This window comes from Humulus lupulus, chromosome 5, assembly GCF_963169125.1.
Source record: "Humulus lupulus chromosome 5, drHumLupu1.1, whole genome shotgun sequence".
Lineage (NCBI taxonomy): Eukaryota > Viridiplantae > Streptophyta > Magnoliopsida > Rosales > Cannabaceae > Humulus > Humulus lupulus.
In genome coordinates this window covers 106,350,368-106,375,307 of record NC_084797.1, presented here as the reverse complement: position 1 = coordinate 106,375,307, position 24,940 = coordinate 106,350,368, and the positions used below count along the sequence as shown (strand labels likewise).

General features: G+C 44.6%; 1 non-coding gene across 1 annotated transcript; it reads right to left on the bottom strand.

Annotated features, from left to right (window-relative positions):
- Nucleotides 1–7,508: 7,508 nt before the first annotated feature.
- Nucleotides 7,509–7,610, bottom strand: LOC133780868 (small nucleolar RNA R71). Its single transcript, XR_009869676.1, has one exon. It is a non-coding gene; the product is annotated as a small nucleolar RNA R71 (small nucleolar RNA).
- Between the last annotated feature and the right edge of the window lie 17,330 nt (nucleotides 7,611–24,940).

Sequence of the window (24,940 nt, the reverse complement as noted above, 5' to 3'; positions counted from 1 at the left end):
CCTGCTGCTGCGGGAAGGCCCGGCCGATGGCGGGTCTCTCCTACTATTTCCGTAGGTCGGGATGTCTCGGATGGTCTGAGGAGACGGATATCTGATGGGAGAAGGAGGATGCCTGACCGGAGAGGCGATCCTAGTGCCGTCTGGACGGACTAAATTTGGTGGGGGCCTCTCGGCCCTGCCAGCTTGATTGTTTCGCGCTGGGCGATCTGGACGAGGAACTGGACGCTCTTCGGGGACGGGCTGACGTCTCCGGATCTCCTCGGCCCTCCTTTGGGAATTTCCCCTATCTCTTCTGGGTGTCCTCGAGGAAGGCTGAGAGCTAGGGGTTGATGTCCTAACCGAACGGCTGTACTGCTGCGGTTCGGTCTGAGGCATTTCCCTGAAGTTCGCCTCTTGATGGCGTGATGAAGGGGTGGAGTTGGCTGCAGGGAGTCTACCCGAACGGCTATGCCTGGATCGATTACTCCGGCGAGACTTAGGAGCCTCGCCTTGCCTCTCTCCAACGTTACCGTTGGTTGTGAGAGGGGGTAGTCGACTCAGAATATTCTGGATTTGCTGACCAGCTGCTGCTAGCTGGCTCCTCAGTTGAGCATTCTCCATCTCCACCGCAGTATAATAACCTGGATTCGGATTAGGCGGCCGGGGCGTCGAACTACCAGTGTCGTCTTGGCCGGCCGGCTGCCTTCCTGGCCTTTGCTGGACTTCAGGAACTTGCTCCTCGGGGAGGGCAACATGGCGGGCCTCCTGCCCATCATGTTGTTCTGTCTCGTTGCCATGTTTGGATCGAGTGGTCACCATAGTTGTATGTTTGTGGTAGTACTAATTGGACTTGCTCTCAATGAAAGCACCAAACTGTTGACGCGGTTCTTCGGCAACAGGTAATTAAGAGAAGAAGAGAAAGAGATTAGTACTTAAAAGTAGAACCGCCGCAGATATGAAATCTTTGTGAAAAGAACTAGGTGACCTTAAACACGTTTTTAAGTGGTTCGAAGGTTAAAAATCCTTCTACTCCATTAGTCAATATTATTGATCTTTTCTGGGTAATTGGTTTACCAAATATATAGTTCTTACAAGACTATTTTTTCCAACCCCTATCAATTCCCAGGGTCTCCATATTTATAGGAGAAGGCACCTGGAAATTGGTAGGGAGGTCATCCCGTGACCTTACCATTTGTCATATCAAGTCTGTGATATTCATGATTACTTCCTAAACCTGACACACAAGTGTGGTCTAATCAGTATGGAAGGAGATAATGGGCCGCACGGCCCAACCCGTCCATGGGTGTCTGAATACGCACGTTCCTGCGGCGTGTCCGAGAAGTCAGGGGGATATCAGACACGTGATGGCAGGATTATGCATGTTTATCTTGCGTGTTGACTTCCCATAGGGTCAGAGCTTCTTGAGAAGCTCGCTACCGGAGCAATCCATAACCCGAGCTGATCCGTCAGTGGTCGCCGGATGTTGTTCCCAGCTCCTGGAACAACAAGAGGGAGCAGGAAACTCCATCCCCTCGAGCTAGAAAGGGCCCGTCCTGAAGATAAAGCCTCTGGCCTGTGGGAGCCTCGGGCTAAATCATGTTTAGTCCGAGGATCGCCCTGCTAAACAGCCCGTGGGAAATCCAGGGCGTACAACACCCTTAGGCCGAGTCTTCTGTATATTTAGCTGACCCCGTCTCGCTTAGGCTGAGTCCTTTGATTATTTAGCTGACCCCAACTCACTTTGCCTGACTTGTGTCTAATACCCTTATTATTAGCCCCGGCACATCTAGGTCGTACTTCCATATTCCACATGAAAGATATACAACCCACAAAATGCATATATTCAATTACAGGGAATCTCAGTCCCAATGACTACCACATGGGTGCAGTTTTCTTACCTTATGTCCCGAGAAGCAAGCATACAACAATTCAGAGCATGATCCCTAGTCCTGAGCCCTTGCGGCATAACCTAACCACAATGCGATAATAGATAACCATAAGATCCTAAACCATTTAAAAACTTTGGATTAAAATACTAGCCACCAGGACCTCGATTTCTACTAAATTGAGTAGTATAAATTGTCCTGAGCGCTTATGTTTAGATCCCCGAGCCTCCATGAGCCTTAAGACAAACCTACGCTAAAATTATCTAGGTGGGCCGCGACCTAGCCCTGAGGGTCGCGGCACACCTCAAGTCAGAGGCACATCCTATACATCTGGGGGGAGCCAGGCCGTGACTTGCACCCTAGGGTCACGACGCGCCTATAAATCGGTAAACCCTCCCAAGGCACTTGGTCCATGTGAGCCGCAGCGCCCATTAACTGGGTCACAGCTCTCCCCCATGAACCCAAAATCCCCTGGGTTTTCCAGCATTTTTCCCCAACCAAAAGTCCACAAAAACTTCCAAAATAAACCCTTAAACTATAATTCAATCCCCAGCATAACACCAATATGATTCCAGTAACAAAACCCCATCTCAAGACACTCAAACTTCCATCCAAATTTGAATTCACAATCTTAAACCTTAAAACTAAGAATAACTATAAAGCCAAAACAAAGCACCATTGAAACAGCAATCAAAACTCACCTTGGTTGTGAACTACTCCCCCCTAGCTACAGCTAATAAACTTTTAGACCTCAAGTCTTCAGTTCCCAAAGCTTTCAGCCACCAATTCCCCTTAGCTTCCTCAAAGTTCCACCAAATTAATAGAGTAGAAGAGAGGGTCAGTTGGGAGTGGTGAGGAAAATAGAGTATTCTGGTTTCTAAAGGTTTCTAAGTTATTAAGCCTATCCTCTAGCCAAATGACCACTATACCCCTACTTAACAATCTCCCATCAAAGCCCTTCAAGGGAAAAACATTCTTTGTTTCCCAGTTCCCACTAATTCTCCAATAGTCCTATAAATTCCCAATTAATCCCGACATGTCCAACTAATTACCAAATATTTACCCATTACTCGATGAAACCCAAATATCATACATTTCTTTCCTTGACATTGGCTACAGTAACATTCAAAAGTCACCAACCATACTAGGGTAAGGCTAATCTGTAGGCCCCTGGCCTAGTTCTTGGTAAGATCTTAGAAGTCTTATTAAATCAGGAGTCAAAATTCCTCTTTCCTTCCCAAAATATCTTATCCTTTCCTTGTCTACAATATTCAGAGAAATACAAAGTCTCCTGTCCTGGAACTTCGTGTTCCTATACTTGAAATTTGCGAACTATTATGTCCTTTCAGATGGGCAGACACTTCTGCCCTAACAACCCTAATAACTTCATTGGTTTCTCTGAACCAATACAGAACCACAAAATTCTCTATCATTCATTTCATTACTTGGAACAAGTACTTTTCACTCTCTACCTTACCATATCTTATGCAGAGTCACCCTAGCTGTTGACCGGCATTCACCACTCTGACTGTTCAATCAAGGGACCATACTTATCTCAATGCCCCAAACACTTGCACATTCGAGGTATAATTCTGAAAATCTGAGTCAATCATTCAGATTGTCAGTTTATCTAAAGTAACCAATAATTCTAAGTCTCAATCTTATACTCTTTGTCTTCAACATCCTTTCCAAAACTTGGGAAATAAAGGATCTTAGCTTGACACCAACGAACTTGGTGTCCCATGGAAGCATATAGTCTCCCTTCACCCATACGCATTATTATGAAACTCGTTCACACGAAGTGAGGTGTATTAACTCAATCTGTTGAGTCACAACCTTTCATGTCTAATCTTCTTACTTGCAGTCTAATGTGGTCCACTCCTATGGTCCACTACTATACCTTTTTACTTGCCAATATACGAATTTTAGATCTTAACATCCATTTAAACTTCTTGGTTACAATATTCATAAGGAGGTAGAACAATATTCATCTAGAATCTCCATCTCAACACCAGGTTCCATTGGATCACTCATCCGATCTTCATATCTTAATCCATTCATACTACAATAGTAGGATCCTGAACCATTCCTACAAGATATTCTCTCTGAATTTCATTGTCCATAGAGATATATATGTCCACTATCAACTGCAGATACTATATCAATCTTGATCATTACTTCATCTGACTTTACTGTAATTTGTAGTGTTTTATCCAACTGGTACAGATCTTTCCAACTTAAGAGGTCAACTTCCATACAAATTTTCCCTTAAGCAATCAAGGGTTTTCAATATGAATCACCCATTATTTTCCACTACATCTTGGTCTCAAGGTTATTCTTCTACAGATGACTAAACTTTCAAATTCTTTGCGTTAATACATTTTCTTCTATTCCATGGGTGCCAACACTGCATCTTAACCGTGATTGTCTGGCATTTCGTCAACTTAATGCTCCACGTATATCATTTGTGTTCTTATTCTTTCATCTACCGTGAAGTACGAACAACCATCCTTTCAGTCTATACATGGGCGGGTCTTAGTCTTTGATGCACTGCCTTATAGTTTCATGTCTTAAGCAAAGAAAATATCCTTCACATTGCCCTTCAGTGTCCATCCATTGCATACGGATTCTAATACCATAGGGTGTTAACCAACACTTATTCTATCTTTTGAAAATCTGATAAAAAACTATTCATTCAGTCCAACTTTAGGTTCTTGTGTCATCCTAATCCTGGGCATAGCTGTCCTCGAAGATGCTTCAAGTAGTGACTGACGTGTCTTACTAGTCTCATTGTACTTCTCACCTCTCAGGTGTTATTCGACAATTTCTTTGTGACTTCTGATTGAATTCCTTCATACATGACCCCATCACTTCTTATAATGTGACCTTGACTATCCCTGGAGAAATCGAAGCTTATACTTTCTGGAGCCTTACCTAAAACCCTGCTTCATCAGTCTTAGTATTGTCAAAGTAGTAGTCATTCACGTTCTGCTTCAACCTAGGAGTAGATCAATACATTCCTAACCAATCTGGATGTGGCACATCCATGCCATTTCTATACTCTCTTCTTGTCACACCTACCAGTGTAGTTGAAGCATTGGTCCGTTAAGAACCTTCACTGATAATCCACATGTCCTACTTGGTTCAAGGAATAATTCCTAGAATGTCTCTTTCCTTGATCCTCACCTGGTAATAACAAGATCGAAGACCAATTCCTGAGAACATTGCCCTATCTTATACTGGGCAATTGAATCCTTCATCCTTAATAGGCGATGTCGACGTGTCCCATGACGCGATGCTCCATCTGATCCATTCTCAAATCAGAGACTTCTTCAACTGAACCATTAATTCTTTCTGCTAAGCTAATATCATTCTTCATGATGTCCCTGATACCGAGTTTATCCATACCCAAAGCTTGTAGCGTACCTGATAACTCTAGGAATTAGAGTTATTTTTATGCTTTTGAACTTATAATTTTATCAAGAAAGGGTGGTTTAGGGTGTTTTGTAGTGTCTTTATTTTTGTTTTGTCAAATATTGAATATAATAAGATAATATTAGATACTAGTATATTGCTAGAAAAATATAACCTAAATTGTGAAATTTTGCCTTGGCAGGTGGTTGTTAGAATTTTTGTCATTTGGAAAGAAATTGAAGTTTTAAATGGTTTCAACAGGAGGAATACTGCAGCATTGCATTCTGTCAGCCAATCTACTTGATGGCCCACGTGGAAGCTACCATTTAATTCTCCAGCTCACTTTGGGGATTATTTAAATTGGGCTGCTTGGTCCCATTTATGGTAAAGAGAACAAAAAGACAAGAAATGAATTAAAGGAAGATAAGAGAGGCCCACGTGACCATAGGGGAGGAAGTGACCTAGACCAAAGGGTGTCTTCTTTTCCAATTAGGGATATACAGTTGATAGACAGAAAAAGAGAAGTCCCAGCCGCCTATGCAAGGGAGGAACACCCATTTTGGCAGCCATTAAAAGAGGAAAGAAGGCAAGAGAGAGAGGATTTTAAGGAATAAGACAAAAAGAGAAGGGTTATTTGGGGGACACTCCTTAATATTCTTGGCTTGTGTTTCTTTCCCTTCTCTCTTGGAACTTAATTCTTTTTTTTTCTTTGTTGCATTTATTTTGATTATGGATAATTACCAGCTGGGTTACTTTGTGTTTAAAGTTATGAACTAATTCTCTTAAAGTTAGGATAATTAAGGAACCTTGTTATGCAATTGTGGAACTTTGCTATTGATGCTTAATGCTAATTGAGGTTTATTCATTCAAGTAATTTTCATGCTTAATATTTACTATTGCTTAATCACCTTTAGTAAATGATTGAAACAATTAAGATTGCTGAAAAGGATTTTAATTATTGGACAAAAGACTTGAATGGTGCAAGATTAATTTCTTTGATTTTAATTTTGTGAGGGTATAGAGATATATCTTTGCCTTTCATAATTTAATAGAATTGGTGCTTGATATGAAATTCTTGAAATTAAATTAACTTAGACATAAGAAATTTAATTAAAGAGTTAAACCTATTTGATTTCGACAGAAACTTATGGACGTGATTAGAATTCTTGATTAGTAAACTGTCAGCGTGCCACAACATTTTCATAGCATTGCTTCCAGGAATTGCAAAATAGGGGGAATTAATTATTCTAGCTTGCCATTTCATTATCAACTGATTTTCCTATTGCATCCCATTAATTTAGACTTTAAATTAAGCTGTTAGTTATTTTCAATTGAATATAAAAAAATCAACTTCCAATTTAATTTGAGTTTGGTTCTTGTATTTTTAATCATTTGCTAAACTTTACTTTCACAATTTTAAACTTAAAAACAATCCTTGTGGATATGATATTGGGTTCTTATCACCTTATTACTTGTTGATAGTGTACACTTGCACTCACACTAAATTTTGCACAACAAGTTTTTGGCACCGTTGTCGGGGATTGTTTAAAGTCATTTATTGTGAAATTAAGTAGATCACAATTTGGTTTCAATTGTTTTTGTACTAACTTGGGTGATTCTCGTGCAATTTCAGGTTCATACAGTGTATGAACGAGAAGAATACAAAAGTCAAAAAGAGAAGTAGTAGTGATGGATGCTGAGCAAGGGGCTCAACACGGTGCTGCCCAGAGGGCAGCAAATCTATCAGGAGTCGCTCATGATCCACCAGTAAATATAGCAGGAGTTGCTCAAGATCGAGTAGCTCAAGGGGGAGTGGGTGCCAACAACGAGCAAAATGCAGTTATTGTGGCTGATGACAGAGATCGTGCTATCTGGAAATATGCTCTCCCCCTCTTCAATGAGCTCAATCCAGGCATCATCAAACCAAAAATTCAGGCAGCCCAGTTTGAATTGAAGCCAGTCATGTTCCAGATGCTTCAAATTGTGGCTCAGTTTAGTGGGATGCCAACAGAGGATCCTCACCTTCACCTTCGCTTGTTCATTGAAGTAAGTGACTCTTTCAAGCTGCCCTGAATGACAGAGGATGCATTGAGACTAAAGTTGTTCCCATACTCCTTGAGAGACAGAGCCAGAGCTTGGTTGAACTCTTTTTCATCTGATTCTGTGAGTACTTGGCAAGAGTTGGCAGAGCGGTTTTTGATGAAGTATTTTCCTCCCACTAAGAATGCCAAGCTCTGCAACGAGATTACTTCATTTCATTGATGAAGAATCTTTATATGAGGCATGGGAGCGGTTTAAGGAGTTGTTGCGCAAATGCCCTCATCATGGCATTCCTCATTGAATCCAGATGGAGACATTTTATAATGGCCTAAATGCCCACACTAGAATGGTGGTTGATGCTTCAGCGAACGAGGCTCTTCTTGCTAAGTCCTATAATGAGGCATATGAAATACTTGAGAGGATATCCAACAACAACTACCGGTGGCCTACTTCTAGATTGTCTACAGGCAGAAAGGTGGCTGGTATTCATGATGTAGATGCCATCACTTCTTTGGCAGCCCAAGTATCCTCTATTTCTAATATGCTCAAGACAATGAATATGGGGATGAATCAATCAGTGGGGCAGCCTATGGGGACACAATTTGGGAAAATGGAGAACATTTCTTGTGTGTATTGTGGTGAGGGTCATACTTTTGACAACCGTCCTTCCAATCCAACATTTGTGTGTTACATGGGCAACCAAAATAGGAATAGCCCTTATTCTAATTCCTACAACCCATCATGGAGGCAACATCCCAACTTCTCGTGGAGTAATCAAGGGGCTGGCCCTAGCAACTCTTCTATGCCTCCAAGACCAAATTTCCCACCGGGTTATTCCCCACAAGCACCACAACAACAAGCAATGCAATCTAGCTCTCTTGAGAACATGTTGAAGGAGTATATAGTGAAGAATAAATCCATGATCCAAAGCCAAGCTTCATCATTGAGAAACTTAGAAAACCAAGTTGGGCAGCTAGCTAATGAGCTGAGACATAGACCCCATGGTACATTACCAAGTGACACCGAGAATCCAAGAAATGGGAGCAAAGAACATTGTAAAGCCGTCACTTTGAGAAGTGGGAAGGAGTTGGAGAATTCCAAGGCCAACTCTGGGCATAAGGGTGAGCCCTCTTCAATCCAAATAAATGAGGAAATTCAAAAAGACACTGAAATTCCTAGGGTAGAAAAATCTTCCCTTGCCTAGAATGTTGCAGGAATGCCACAACATCAACTCCCAGACAGCTTAAGTACAAGGTAGCCACCTCCATTTCCCCAACGTTTTCAGAAGCAAAAGTTGGACTCTCAATTTACAAAGTTCCTAGACATCTTAAGGCAGCTACATATTAACATTCCCCTTGTTGAAGCCCTTGAGAAAATGCCCAACTATGTGAAGTTCATGAAAGACATCCTTACAAAGAAGAGAAGATTGGGGGAATTTGAGACAGTGGCTCTTACCAAGGAGTGTAGCTCATTCTTGCAAAACAAGGTGCCACCGAAGATGAAAGATCCTGGGAGTTTCACCATTCCCTGCACCATTGGTAACTCTTATTGTGGCATGGCTTTATGCGATTTGGGTGCAAGCATTAACTTGATGCCTATGTCTATTTTCAAGCAATTGGGGATTGGAGAAGTTAGGCCTACTACAGTTACTCTTCAATTAGCAGATAGATCTCTTGCTCATCCGGATGGGAAGATTGATGATGTATTGGTAAGGGTAGACAAATTCATATTCCCTGCTGATTTTATTGTGTTAGATTATGAGGCAGACAGAGAGGTGCCTATTATCTTGGGGAGGCCGTTTCTTGCGACAGGAAGAAATTTCATAGATGTGCAAAAGGGGGAGCTGACTATGAGGGTCCAAGATGAAAAGGTAACTTTTAATGTTTTTAAAGCTATGAGATTTCTTGATGAGGTGGAGGAATGCGCAGTGGTTTCAGTGGTAGATTCTTTGGCATCTAGGGAATTTGAGACGAGTAATGTTGGTGATCAATTAGAGAGGTTATTGCTGTTTGATTCACACAATGAGGAAGACGAGGAGTACTTAGCTTGGTTGGAGGCTAATTCTCAAGGGTTAAGAACAAGAAACCGATTTGATTCATTAGAGTTGTCGTCTAGGGAGTTCAAAGCTCCTAAACCATCCATTGAAGAGCCACCTGAGTTGGAGCTGAAAGTTTTGCCATCGCATTTGCGATATGCCCACTTGGGTCCATCATCCACTTTACCTGTTATTATTTCAGCGGATTTGAGCCATGATCAAGAAGAAAAGTTGCTCGAAGTATTGAGACAGTTAGAAAGGCCATTGGGTGGACCATTGCAAACATAAAGGGTTTTAGTCCTTCTCTATGTATGCATAAGATTCTGTTAGAAAATAATGAAAAAGGGTCTATTGAAGGGCAAAGAAGGCTAAATCCTATCATGAAGGAAGTAAGGAAGAAAGAAATCATCAAGTGGCTGGATGCTGGTATTATTTATCCTATCTCTGACAGTTCATGGGTGAGTCCTATACAGTGTGTACCTAAGAAGGGTGGGATCACAGTGGTGAAGAATGAAGACAATGAGTTGATTCCTACTAGAACAGTGACTGGATGGAGAATTTTCATGGACTACATGAAGTTAAACAAGGCCAGTAGGAAGGATCATTTCCCTATTCCTTTCATTGATCAGATGCTAGATAGACTTGCTGGGAGAGAGTACTATTTCTTCCTTGATGGGTACTCTGGTTACAATCAGATAGCAGTGGCCCCAGAAGATTAGCACAAAACTACATTCACTTGCCCCTATGGTACCTTTGCATTTAGAAGAATGCCCTTCGGTTAATGCAATGCTCCTGTGACATTTCAGCGATGTATGATGGTGATCTTTACTGATATGGTTGAGCAATTTCTAGAGGTGTTCATGGATGATTTTTCAATCTTCGGTGATTCTTATGATGATTGTCTGAGTAACTTGTCTAAGGTGTTGAAGAGATGTGAAGAGACAAACCTAGTCCTTAACTGGGAAAAGTGTCACTTTATGGTTAAGGAAGGTATTGTTTTGGGGCATAAGGTATCTAAGCAAGGGATTGAAGTTGATAATGCAAAAATTGAAGTTATTGAGAAGCTACCACCTCCTAATTCAGTGAAGAACATTAAGAGTTTCCTTGGGCATGTCGGTTTTTACAGAAGGTTCATCAAAGACTTCTCTAAGATCTCTAAACCACTTTGCAATCTTTTAGAGAAGGATACTGTTATCCAATAAATTAGCATTTGTGACGTGGCAAATAATCTCTTGACGCGTGGCTGACACCTGGAGCGTCTGCTAGAGTATCGACCAGGAGACACACCAGAAGCAGGGCAGACCTATTTTTACCACGACCAGACTGGTCGGTGGTTCCGCTGGCAAAGCAACATTTATGGAAAGATCTTATGTATGCCGAATTTATTTCATGCAATCTTCTGAATATCCCATGATTCAGGGGATAATATCTGTAACAATATTGGGCAACCCTCCATGAGCCTATAAAAAGCAGGAGATGGCTCATGGAAAGGGACTTTGGAGAGCCCAAAAAATCATAGAAATATAGAAATTATCTGTGAAAACTAGTATTGTTTATGAGGAGTGTTGAAACTCATTGAGCCCAAGCTCTCTGATCACACTTTTGTTCCCATATCAATATCATTCTAAGTGGACGTAGGTCATTACCAGATTCTGGGGCCGAACCACTATAAATTACTGTGTTTTCTTTACTTTTGTCATTACGTTATTATCTATACATATTCGTCTATATCATTCATATTTTGACTCCGTGTCAGTTGGCTAAATCGAGGGTCAACATTCTGGTGCTTTCATTGAGAGGACGACTCATCATTGTTGATAAAACTAATGGCGAAAGCAGGGAAGAAAGCTGCTCAGACCGCCGCCGCTGCACCGTCGAATCCGCCACCTCCTCCTCCCCCTGCAAGCATGGCGGAAGATGAGCCGCAACTAGATTTTGAAGAGGAGGAAATGGACGATGCGACTTTGAGGAGCACCTTGGGCACGTTGCAGGAAGAGCTGGCTAGTCTGAGAGCCAATCAAGAGACTGCCGCAGAAGCTATGGCAAGGCAGCAGCAGGAACTTGATCGTCAGAGGGCGGAGTTAAGCGAGAGACAAGCGGAGGTGGATCGCCGCCAGACTGAGGCCATGGCAGCCCTTGAAGCGGCCTTGCTGTTGGCCAGAAATCAGGCCGCGCCTGCCTCGCAGCCTAATCAACCTGAAACTGGGCCACCCCAGGGAGGTCCCAATCCTAGCCCGCCGGTCCATCCTTCAAGTCCGCAAAGGCCTGAACAGCCCCAGATGCCCCATGACGACGTCCCACTGGACCGCGAGGCAGATCCACCATCCCACGCTGCTCGAGGTAATCCCCCGCAGCAAAGGCAGAATAGGGCCGAGCGACAGCCTCGTAGTCCTAGACGCCGCGAGAATGATGGGCCACACCAAGCGAACAGGGGTCACTACCCTCCTGGTAACAGGAGAGATTCGGAGTTAGGCTCTGCGGTCCATGGATCCCAACAGCATGATAATGCACGGGGACATCGCGACCAGCGCAGGCCACCCTCTAACGCTCGGGGTGTTTCTGCCAGAGACGGGAACAGAGGGAACAACCAGTCTTACCATAGCCAGTCAAAGTTCAAAGATGGCCACGGCTACAACGAGGCTGACTCAGGCAAGAACAATGCTGATGGGAGGAACGGAAATAAAGGTAAGAGCAGGAGCCAAATACCTGAAGATGATCAGCCAAATAGACAAGATGCGGGGGGGCAACCCCGGCAAAATAATGTCTTCAACCGGCTCGGAGGTAGCGAGCAACGGAGAAGAGAGGAAGATCTAAGAGACATACTCAATGATCGTCGAGAGAAGCATGGTGAGAACATCCCCCCAGCAGCAGAGACCGTAGCTATTCCTACTGCGTTGCAAGCCCAGATAGACGCACTAAATCAGGCTGTGCAACAGTTGGTCGGAGGAAGGACCTCTTATATTGACCACGATAGAAGAAAAGGCACTCCATTTATCCAAAGAATAGCCAACGCAGAGACTCCCAGCAAGTTCAAGATGCCCACGCTCCCGAACTTTGATGGATACGGAGATCCCGTCTCGCATGTGAATAAGTTTGAAATCCAGATGGACATTCAGAAGGTGTCCGAAGACGCTCAGTGCAGGATCTTTCCTGCAACACTTTCTGAAGCCGCGCAGGTATGGTTCTTTAAGTTCCCACCGGCAAGCATAGTTTCCTGGGAAATGTTCGTAAGGGAGTTCTACGGACAGTTCTACGCAGGTCGTGTCCACCCGACCGAAGCAAACCAACTGGTTGAGATCCGCCAGCAAGATGGAGAATCACTAAAAGATTACATCCAGCGCTTTATGCGAGCGGCAGCCGGAGCAAAGACAGTCGGGGACGAAGGAAAAATGATGGCTATAACCGCGGGAGTGAGGCGTCGTTCGCCCCTATGGAAAAGTCTTCGTAAGGATGGGGTCAGAACCACCCAGGAATTCTTAGACCGAGCTGATCGGTATATCAAACTCGAAGAAGCCATTGCCGATGATGGAAAATCCTCGAACAAGGGCAAGAAGGCTGCCGAACCCGCCAAAGCCGCCAATGGCACCAAACCAAATGGCAACGGCAAGGGCAACGGCAACGGTAATGGCAAGAATGGTGGGAAACGGCAACACGATGAGCCTTCCACCTCCGACAATAAACGAGCCAAGGGTAATCGTTATGAACCTAGGTTCACTAACTACACTGCCCTCGTTGAGTCTCGAGGAGAGGTTTACCAGGCCACAAGCTCTAGTGTGCCCTACAAGAAGCCTGGGCCCATTCGAAAAGACATTTCGAAAAGAGACACTACCAAATTCTGTCGTTACCATAACGACTATGGACATGACACTAATGAATGCAACCAGCTAAAAGATGAAATCGAGTTCCTCATTAGACAAGGACACTTGAGAAGGTACGTACGGGCCTCGGGAACTTCCCGACGAGAAGCTCCAGGTGGCAACGAGCAGACGTCCACACGCCAACGCTCGCCACCATTACAGCCTGCCCCCGTAGCCGGAACACTTTTAACCATCTGTGGAGGCCCACACCTCGCTGGAAATAGCGGAAAGGCTAGAGAACGATATGCTCGAACTCTGCGCCACGACCAGGACATCGAGATGATGACTGTGGAGGACCGAGCGCCGAAAAAGGCCCGCTCAGAGGAGTGCGGGATAACCTTCTGTGAAGGCGATGTCCAACACGTCCGGTTCCCACATTCCGATCCGCTGGTCGTGGATATCCAAATGGCCAATATGATGGTAAAAAGAGTACTGGTCGATATAGGGAGTTCAGTGAATATCCTGTATAAATCAACGCTGGAACGCATGAAGCTGTCCGTGAAGGACTTGGAGCCCTACAATCAAACCATATACGGCTTCTCTGGAGAAGGACTCGCACCAGCCGGAATGATCAAACTCCTAGTAACAACGGGTACAGCGCCTGCCTCAAGGACATTACTCGCCACTTTTGTAGTGGTCGATTGTCCTTCAGCGTATAACGCCGTTATTGGAAGACCCATACTGGTTGAACTAAGGGCAATCATCTCCATGTGGCATCTAGCCATGAAATTCCCAACGGACGCAGGAGTAGGATGCATTTTGGGAAACCAAAGGGAGGCCAGGGAGTGCTATAACGCCTCGATCACAAAGGCAAAAAGTGGAGCATCGAGGAGCGCTACTTCAGAACGATTACAGATGACAGAAGACAGACAAACCCAATCAGGTGGAAAAGTCACCAAATAGGGTGTTGCCCAAAGTGAGGATATAGATTTGGATCCTCGCTTTGGGGATTTTGAAGAAAATGTTGGACCCGTCGAGGACCTGGAGGAGGTCCATCTCGATGAAAAAGACCCGACTCGAATCGTAAGGATTGGGAAGAATTTAGAACCTACCGCGAAATAGGCGCTGGTGGAATTCTTGCAAGGGAGTGACGCCGAAATAATTGGCCACCCCCACAAAGAAAGGATGAAGAGGGAGATAAGCCCCCGCTTCAATGTGATACCGGGACCAGGCGCTGTTTGCCCCTCCTGGACGGTTAGCCCTCTGCTCCGCAGTAGGACATGTAATGGTTACCCCCGTTAGGGGGTATTTTCTGAAGCAGTTCGCGACCATCCGAAGGGTCATCGAACTGGCTGGAGGAGTGTACCACTCGACATCAGGCGGATTGTGATGACGAGGACGAGCCCTAGTTTGGATATTGGGGTCAGGAGTAAGATTCTCTCGACCACTGGTCGAGGGAGCCCCGGCCTGCGAATCAGGCTGGGCAGAAGGAGAAGGGTTACTTTCAGATTCGGGCCTTTTCTTGCCAGAGGATTTTGAACGGGCCATTGAAGGAGAAGGGTGCGGTCTGGAAGAGGCTCGTGAGAAGGGTATCTGGTGGATGCGATCGGCTAGTTGTTCTTCTCCCTCGAGCAGTTGGGCAAGGAGGTCGTCGTCGATGGGTCTCTCACCTTCCCACAAATCTGGCATTAAAATCTGCAAACAGAAGAATGGGGAGGCGAGGTCAGAGGGATCTAGGAGATTCTTAAAGTAACGCTGGTCGAAGTATAAAAGCTAAGCCTTTATATAACAGCATTCTAACTAAGTCTCTCTGCGAAAACAGTTTAAAAAACGGACCAAAAGGGTGAAAGTGAAAAGTTTTCCTGAAAAGCTTTTTCGACTCCCCTCACAACGGGAAGAAATTATTTCCAACTGGTTTAAAAAATCGAAATGCTACTTCGATCCTACGTCCTAAAAAGCGCTAATCCTGGGTTTTAAACCTACTCATAAGCCTACGTTGCCTACAAAGACATCTTATTTACAGGCGTTCAAAGAAAAAAAAAAAAAACCAGAAATCAAGAGATTCGAACAGTACACCATTTAAGAGCATGCACCACAAAAGGTTAGAAGCATGGAGTTTCAGAGTAACTTACCAAGGAAAGTGGTCGTGAAGATGGAAGTGAAAGTTTCGGGAGTCAATGAGCCCACCGTCTGATCCTACAGCACAAAGGAAGGTTCGCCGGAGAGAGTAAAGCTCTGGTTTTTTAGGGTTTTCGACAGAGAGGTGGCGTGCGTAAAAAGGAAAGAAGTGGTTCAAGTAACCTTATATAAGTTTTTCTTTGGTATTCAAAAGGCGTGATCATTAGTTTTCCATTTTCGAAGTATGGGGAAGCGTAATGGCCGTCAAAATTATTTCTGGGAAACTGAAAAGCCTTGATTAGACAGGAGTGGTTTGCTTTTTTCAAGAACGCACGAAGGGCTCTGACACGTCAGGAGGGGTTACCGAAGGGTCGTTCGCTCAAAGTTTATTTACTGTTCGTAGTAAATAAACTTTGGGGGGCAAATGTTATCCAATAAATTAGCATTTGTGATGTGGCAAATAATCTCTTGACGCGTGGCTGACACCTGGAGCGTCTGCTAGAGTATTGACCAGGAGACACACCAGAAGCAGGGCAGACCTGTTTTTACCACGACCAGACTGGTCGGTGGTTCTGCTGGCAAAGCAACATTTATTGAAAGATCTTATGTATGCCGAATTTATTTCATGCAATCTTCTGAATATCCCATGATTCAGGGGATAATATCTGTAACAATATTGGGCAACCCTCCATGAGCCTATAAAAAGCAGGAGATGGCTCATGGAAAGGGACTTTGGAGAGCCCAAAAAATCATAGAAATATAGAAATTATCTGTGAAAACTAGTATTGTTTATGAGGAGTGTTGAAACTCATTGAGCCCAAGCTCTCTGATCACACTTTTGTTCCCATATCAATATCATTCTAAGTGGACGTAGGTCATTACCAGATTCTGGGGCCGAACCACTATAAATTACTGTGTTTTCTTTACTTTTGTCATTACGTTATTATCTATACATATTCGTCTATATCATTCATATTTTGACTCCGTGTCAGTTGGCTAAATCGAGGGTCAACAGATACACCTTTCCACTTCGATGGAGCATGTTTGAAGGCTTTTCAAGAGTTGAAAAAGAGATTAATTTCAGCCCCTATAATTATTGCACCGGATTGGAGTTTGCCCTTTGAATTGATGTGTGACGCTAGAGATTATGTCATTGGGGCTGCGATGGGGCAGCGAAGGAAGAAGGTGTTTCACTCTATTTATTATGCCAGCTGCACCTTGACAGGAGCTCAATTGAATTACACTGTAACGGAGAAGGAGCTACTAGCCATTGTCTTTGCTTTCGACAAGTTTCGCTCCTATCTTGTGGGAACTAAAGTGATTGTCTACACCGATCACTCAGCCATCAAGTATTTGATTTCTAAGAAGGATGCAAAGCCAAGATTGCTTCGGTGGGTCCTTTTGCTTCAAGAGTTTGATGTTTAGATTCAAGATAGAAAAGGGGTAGAAAACCAAGTGGCTGACCATTTATCAGGAATGGAGCGTGAAGAAGATTCTAACTCTCTTGTCCCCATCAAATAAACATTCCCCGATGAACAAGTGTTTGGGGTTAACCATTCTCATGAGCTCCCTTGGTTTGCTGATTTTGCTAACTATTTGGCTAGTGGGTTGATGCCACCAAAGATGACTCACCAACAAAGGAAGAAATTCCCGCATGATGTGAAGTCTTGTTTTTTGGAGGAGCCCTTTCTATATAAGCAATGTGCGGATCAGATGATTAGAAGATGTGTAGCAAAACATGAATTTGAGGGTATTCTGTTCCATTGTCATGCATCTCCATGTGGTGGTCATTTTGCGGGAGCACGCACTGCTGCCAAGGTTCTCCAATCAGGTTTGTTTTGGCCTTCTTTGTTTAAAAACTCTTATGCTTATGTGGTAAGATGCGATCATTGTCAAAGGGTAGGGAACATCTCAAGGTGAAACGAGATGCCTTTTACTAGTATCCTTGAGGTTGAGTTGTTTGATGTGTGGGGCATTGATTTCATTGGCCCCTTCCCACCTTCATATGGAAACTTGTATATCTTGGTGGCTGTTGATTATGTTTCTAAGTGGGTTGAAGTCGCTGCCTATCCGACTAATGATTCCAAGGTGGTCATGAGGTTTTTACACAAACACATTTTCACTAGATTTGGCACCCAAAGGGCTATCATAAGTGATGAGGGAACCCATTTTGTGAACAAGGTGTTGGCTAGTTTATTGGCGAAGTATAGTGTGAAGCATAAGGTGGCTACGGCATACCATCCTCAAACCAATGGCCAAGCGAAATTGTCGAATAGAGAAATAAAGGGTGTGCTTGAGAAGGTGGTAAATCCGAATCGCAAGGATTGGTCTAAGAGGTTGGATGATGCTTTGTGGGCCTATCGAACAGCATTTAAAACTCCATTGGGGATGTCTCCTTATCGCCTAGTGTTTGGAAAAGCATGTCACTTGCGAGTAGAACTTGAACATAGAGCTTATTGGGCACTCCAACAACTCAACCTAGATTTGCAACTTGCAAGAGAGAAAAGAATGTTACAACTTGATGAGTTGGAAGAAATGTGGCTGTTTTCATATGAGAATGCAAAGCTTTATAAGGAAAAGACAAAGAGGTGGCATGACAAGCATATCCAGCCCCGTTCATTTGAGGAAGGGCAGCAAGTTTTATTGTTCAATTCTAGACTCAAGTTGTTTCCTGGGAAGCTCAAATCTAGGTGGTCGGGGCCGTTCCCTATTACTAAGATGTATCCTCATGGGGCTGTGGAGTTGAGAGGAAATGAAGGAGGTGAATTCAAGGTCAATGGACAGAGGTTGAAACACTATTGGGGTGGTGAGGTTGAGCGCAACAAGACCTCACTCACCTTAGTTGATCCTTGGAAAAAATCATGTTCTTGAGCTGCTGTGCTTAAAGCTATATCTGGAGAGCAGCAAACAAAATATATATATAGTATTCTGTTTGTGTTCTTGTTTTTCACCTTTTCCCTTCATGGTCTATGTTGTGGATTTGAATAAATTCATGTTCTGGGGTGGCTGTGAGGATTCAGGTAGTTTTAATGGTCAATTGCAGCATATTTGGACATGTTTCAGGTCAAGACTTGGTGATGTTTATGGCTGGTTTGTAAATCAGTTGATCTCGGAAGGTTTGGAAGTAATGCTATAGAAATGTTGTAGCATGGGAGATAGATGAAATTCTGGGAATTTTTAAGCTCTGAGGCTTTTTAAGAAAATCTAGGAAACTTTAGAAATTACCCCCATAATAAAAAAAAAATTAATTCTTTATCCCTAATTTCCCCATCACTTCCAGCCACAACCCGAAACCCCCCCCCCTCAGCCGCACCTCACGGCCGTACCCATCACCCAAGTCGTGACCCAGCCATCTTCTACATTCGCATTCCCCTATCCCACGAACCCAAACCCCCGCCGAATCCACGAACCCAGCCACCACAAAGCCCACGGCCTCCGCCTCACCATCCATCGCCAAATCAGCCAACCATCACGAACCCAAATCCCCGCCGAACCCACGAACCCAGCCACTACAAAGCCCACGGCCTCCGCCTCACCACCCATCGCCAAATCAATCCAGCCACCACGAACCCAAACCCCCATCGACCCACGAACCCAGTCAAACCATGGACCCGCAACCCACCTGATCTCACGACCCGAACCCCATCTTCATCCCCCTAGCCCACGAACCCAAAACAACCAAACCAGAAATCCTCCCAACCACCACGAACTCAAGGCACTCACGCACCACCTAGCCCAGACGGCCAGCGACGCCACACTCGAGCATCTACGAGACTCACGGCCTCCAGCTTCCCCATATATATTTCAGGGTATTCTCTTATATTTTGGCTCACTCTAGTCTTCTTGGCCAAATGTCTTATGTAATTTTCATGGAGTTGGTACTTTGAGCTTGTAATGACCCGAATTTGCTAATCTGGCTTAGGGCCCTGATTAGTGTGCCTGGAGGGCAATAAGTGGTTTAATATGCTTATATGTGAATCTATGTGTATATATGATTATGATGCATGTTTATTTGAGTTAAATGTGCATGTAGGCCCCGTCTGGATATTAGGGGCATAAGTGCGATAAATGTTGTATATATGTGATATGTCTATACAGCACGATCCGAGACAGTCCTGGGGAGCGGTTAGCCAGAGAGTCACAACGGGGTTGAGATTCGGACTCGGGGCGAGTCGAGGGGTAATTTGGGTATTAGATGAGTTATGGGGTTATTGGGACATGAAAATAAATATTTGGAGATATATTTGAGGATAGAATGTCTAGATGGGAATATTGGGGAAGTTTACCATTTTTGCCCTCGGGGACATTTTGGTACCCCGAGCCTTGACGTAACCCTTTAGACTTAAGACAAATAAAACAAAAAGGGGAACTGTTTAGAAACTTGAGAAACTGACGCACACTTTCTTTGAACTGAAGATAGCTCCTGCTTTTCTCTCTCTCTTTCACTCTCTAAGACAAAACTCAAGAAGAAACTCAAAGGAATTGGCTAGGAATTAAAGGGATTTCAGCTGGGATACTCTAGGGACTTGAAGCTTGGGGATTGAGGATCTAACTCTAGGATTAAGCTCTGCAAGGTAAGCTTTAATTACTAAGGTTTGGTTTTTAAATTTCTGCTGGTTATGGGAGATTGCATGTTAGCTAAGCTTGATTTGTCTTTGGGGGTTCTAGCTGAGTTTTGGTGCATATTTTAATGGGGTCTTTGTGTTGTTTCTGAGTTGGATTAACTGTGCTGGATATCTGGGAATATTAGGCAAGTTTTAGGATGAATTGGCTTGGAGAAGGATTTAGGAAAATGGTGAAAAATCAGGGTTCAGTGTCGGGCGCCGCAGCCCTAGGAAGGGTGCGCCGCGGCCCGTGTGCGCGCGCGGCCATGGGAGGCTGAGAGATTCATGCGTGCCACGGTGCCTGGTGGGCGCGCCGCTGCCCGTGTGGGGGTCAGTGGGGAGCTAGCCTCTATTTTGAGGCTAGCCGCGGCTCTAGTGGATGGGGCCGCGGCCCTTAGTGCCAGTTTGAGTTTTTAGGGTATTTTAGGCTTGGAAACTCAAGGGGTAAGGCTCGGGATGGATTTTATCACCCAGATTGATATAATTCAAGGTCCTAGAGGTTAGGGATTATGGCTTAGAGTTATTTATTGGGTCAAAATTTGATGGACGGATATTGTTAATGTGTTGTGACTAGGGTTTCGGCGAGGCTCACGTTAGGGGACTGTGCTAGGGGCATCGGTGCTCAGGAAGCTCGGAACTCAGGTAAGAAAACCCCTGTTTCCATAGAGCTTGTGTGTAGGGCTGAGCCCAATGTGTTGAATGGAAATGATATGTAGGGCTGAGCCCTATATGCTAGAATTGCAGAGCGTAGCTCTTTATCTATTTATGCTTGAATTCTGTATTTGTTATTATGTCATGTATGATATTATGTGTGTGATTGGCAAGAGCCGGGAACGATGTAGACCGAGAACAGCGTGGAACCGGGAACGGCGTCAGGATCGTTGAGAGCAAGGCCGGGAACGGAAAGGGGCCGGGAGCAGCATTGAGCACGTGGGGTGTGAGTTGCCAGGGCGAGTCCCTAAAAGGATACCTGGGATATCCTCACGGTGTGGTCCGCGAACCCAGGGCTTGGTAAACGCCTGGGACGGGTAGGCCGTATGTGTTTAGTCGTTGGTGGCCTATTTATACGCTTGACTTGTGTATTGCATATGTTATCTGTTATCGGTTTTCTTGCTGGGCTTCGGCTCATAGATGCTCTATGGTGTAGGTAAGGATAAGGAGAAGATCAACCAACCATGAGTACAGCAGCGCGTGAGGCGGCGTGTACATGTTTGGCCAGCCTGGCTACCACGGCCAGAGGTTTTTGGGAGATGCTTGTAAATGAACCTAGATTTTGTCGGTTAGCCGACTTAGTATAGTTTTTATATTGTAAATGTTTCTAAGCTGTATTTCGGGATCCCTAGTGTAAACTTTTTATATTAATCTATTGAAACTACCATTTTCTCGAGTCTTTTCTTTGTTTATGGCTTAATTACACTGCTTGATTTTAAACCTCGATTAGCGAGTTAAAAGCACGTTTTAAACTCACTTAGTAACGGCTCTAAGGAAGTAGGACGTTACAACTTGGTATCAGAGCGAGCCAAGGTTATTGTTTCTGGAGATTGACCGAACATGTACACACGCAGTCAGTGACAGGCTTAACTCAGGGTTGATTGGTAAGATTGGCTGATATATCTGAAAATGTGTTTGAATGCCCTGTTTGCCTGCTTAATTTGTATAGATCATGATGAATGAATTAACATATGCATGATGTTAGGGCATGGCCCGTTGTGTGTTATATGCTTTATGAGTTGTTATTTGTGGATTACTGTTGTGCCTGGGAGGTGGTTTTGGATATTGTTGTCATGCCTAATGAGCGGCGTCGTTGGTTGCAGGCATATTTTTTGAGATGCCTCGACAATCAGCTAGACTCCGCGGCAGTAGGGCCGAGGATGACAATCAGGGTCAGGACCCTCCACCTACCCCATAGAATTGGCAACAGATATAGGCCGAAATGGAGGCTAGACTGCAGAAAACAGAGGAAGAGCTGCGACAGATGAGGCAACAGACCCCACCTCAGGTTACTGGGCTGCCAGTGCAGCAGGCTGCATTGCCGGTGCCAGTTCAGTCTGCTTTGGAGAATAAGTGGGAACGTTTGTATGAAAGGTTCAGGAAGCAGCAACCTCCTACCTTTGAGGGTGGTTCGGACCCACTGCTGGCAGAACAGTGGATGAACATGATTTCCTTGATCTTGGATTTTATGAGGGTCAAGGGAAGTGAAAGGGTTGCTTATGCGAGCTATATGCTTAGGGCTGATGCACGCATCTGGTGGGATGTGGTGAGCCAGCGGAGGAATGTTGCAGTCATGACATGGGAGGATTTTACGAGTGTCTTTAACGAGAAATACTACAGTGTGGCAGTACGAGCTGCGAAGGTTGATGAGTTTATCAACCTGACTCAGAATCGATCAACAGTAACAGCGTATGCAATAAAGTTTGATAGATTAGCGAAGTTTGCACCAGATCTAGTGCCGACAGATGCGGCCAGGAGGGATAGGTTCGTGCGGGGGTTGAATGTCATGATTGCCTGCGATGTGAATATTACCTTGGATCCAGCGACTACTACTTATGGTCAAGCTGTGGATAAGGCCCTTACTGCAGAGAGGGCTGAGGATCAGAAATGGAAGGATAGCGTTGTTAGGCGCGATGCTAGGAGGACGGTGCCTCCTTTTGTTGGGTCCAGTCGGGGCAGTGGCCCCAGTGAGTAGAAAAGGAGGGTTCTGGATTCATTTACTCCTACTAGTTCTGATAGGAGAGTGCGGGGTTCATCTACTGGCCATCAGAGTGGCAATGATAATTGGTGGAGCTTTCCTATGTGTCCATAGTGCAGGCGTCGACACCAGGGTGAGTACAGGATCAGGGCCTGATTTATTTGTGGGAGTGCCAGCCATTTGAAGAGGGATTGCCCTCAAGTTAAGAAGGAGGAGCAGAAGCAGAGTGACAGTCTTGCTCCTGCCCGGGTATTCACTTTGACACAGACTGAGGCAGAGGCTAGCCCCTCAGTGGTGACAGGTCAGATTTTTAGTGCTGGTTCTTTGTATACTGCATTGTTTGATTCAGGGGCTACCCATTCATTTGTATCTGCTAGGGTGATAGATCAGCTTTGTAGACCTAGTGGTGTGTATGCTAGGGGATTTCAGACTTTGTTGCCAATAGGAGAATTGGTAGTCTCTAGGAAGTGGATTAGGGCATTGCCAGTGGAGGTAGATGGTAGGGAGTTGTTTGTTGATTTGATTGAGCTAGAGATGGATGATTTTGACATGATCTTGGGAATGGATTGGCTATCCAAGTATGGGGCAACGATTGACTGCAGGCGCAGAATGGTGACATTTGAACCAAAAGGGGAGGTACCCTTTATGTTTGTGGGGTCAGTTAGTGGACCGCGTGTACCAATGATTTCAGCCTTAAGGGCTAGGGACCTGATGCAGGAAGGTTGCATAAGATTCCTGGCAAATGTTGTGGATATTTCTAGGGTGGTGTCGGTTGGACCGAGTGAGACAAGGTTGGTGTGTGAGTTTCCGGATTTGTTTCCAGCGGATCTGCCAGGGTTGCCGCCTCAGAGGGAGATTGACTTTGTTATGGAGTTGGTACCAGGAGCGGAGCCAGTATCTAGGAAACCTTACAGAATGGCTCCAGCGAAGTTAAAGGAGTTGAAGATTCAGTTGCAGGAGTTACTTGATTTGGGGTTCATCAGACCGAGTTTCTCTCCATGGGGTGCACCAGTGTTGTTCGTTAAGAAGAAGGATGGGTCCCTTAGGATGTGTATTGATTACAGAGAGCTGAACAAGTTAACCATTAAGAATAAGTATCCATTGCCTAGGATCGATGATTCGTTTGATCAGCTACAGGGAAGAACAGTGTTTTCCAAGATAGATCTACGATCAGGTTACCATTAGTTAAGGATTAAAGAGGAGGACATACCAAAGACCGCTTTCCGAACGAGGTATGGACACTATGAATTCCTGGTTATGTCCTTTGGATTAATGAATGCCCCAGCGGCTTTTATGGACATGATGAATAGAGTTTTCAAGGATTACTTGGACAAGTTTGTGATCATATTCATCGACGAAATCTTAGTATACTCACAGTCAGAGATGGAGCACGAGCAGCATCTGCGGTTGGTATTACAGCGGTTGAGGGAGCATAAGTTATATGCTAAGTTCAGTAAGTGTGAGTTTTGGTTGCCACAAGTTACATTTCTGGGCCATATCGTTAGTAAGGAGGGGATTCTGGTTGACCCAAGTAAGATTGAGGCGGTCAGAGATTGGCCTAGACCGAGCAATGTTTCTGAGGTGAGAAGCTTTCTGGGTTTGGCAGGGTATTATCGGCGATTTGTTGAGGGGTTCTCCAGAATAGCTACGCCGTTGACAGAGTTAACAAAGAAGAAGACCAGGTATGTCTGGACGGATAGATGTGAGAATAGTTTTAAGGAACTAAAGCGGCGATTGATTACTGCGCCAGTACTTAGCTTGCCGACAGAGAATGAAAAGTTTGTGGTCTACTGTGATGCATCCAGGCAAGGTTTGGGGTGCGTGTTGATGCAAGCTGGCAAGGTGATAGCCTATGCATCGAGACAGTTAAAGGAGTATGAGCAGAGGTATCCTACGCATGACCTAGAGTTGGCAGCAGTGATGTTTGCACTTAAGATATGGAGGCATTATCTTTATGGTGAGAAGTGCGAGATATACACCGACCATAAGAGCCTAAAGTATTTCTTAACCCAGAAGGACTTGAATATGCGCCAGAGGCGGTGGCTGGAGTTGGTTAAGGATTATGATTGTGATATCCTTTACCATCCTGGGAAGGCTAATGTTATGGCTGATGCATTGAGTCGGAAGAGCCCAGGGCAGTTGTTTAGCTCGAGGCAGATATCTGATAAGTTAGCTGAGGAGATGACCAGAGCAGGTATAGAGTTGGTGGTTGGTTAGTTGGCCAACATCACTCTTCAGTCTACACTCCTTGAGAGAATCAAGGAAGCACAGGAGAAGGATTCTCAATTGCGAGGTCATAGAGAGAATGCCTTAGTCGGAGCAACAAAGGACTTCTCCATTTCAGATATGGGATTACTGAAGTATAAGGGTCGGATCTG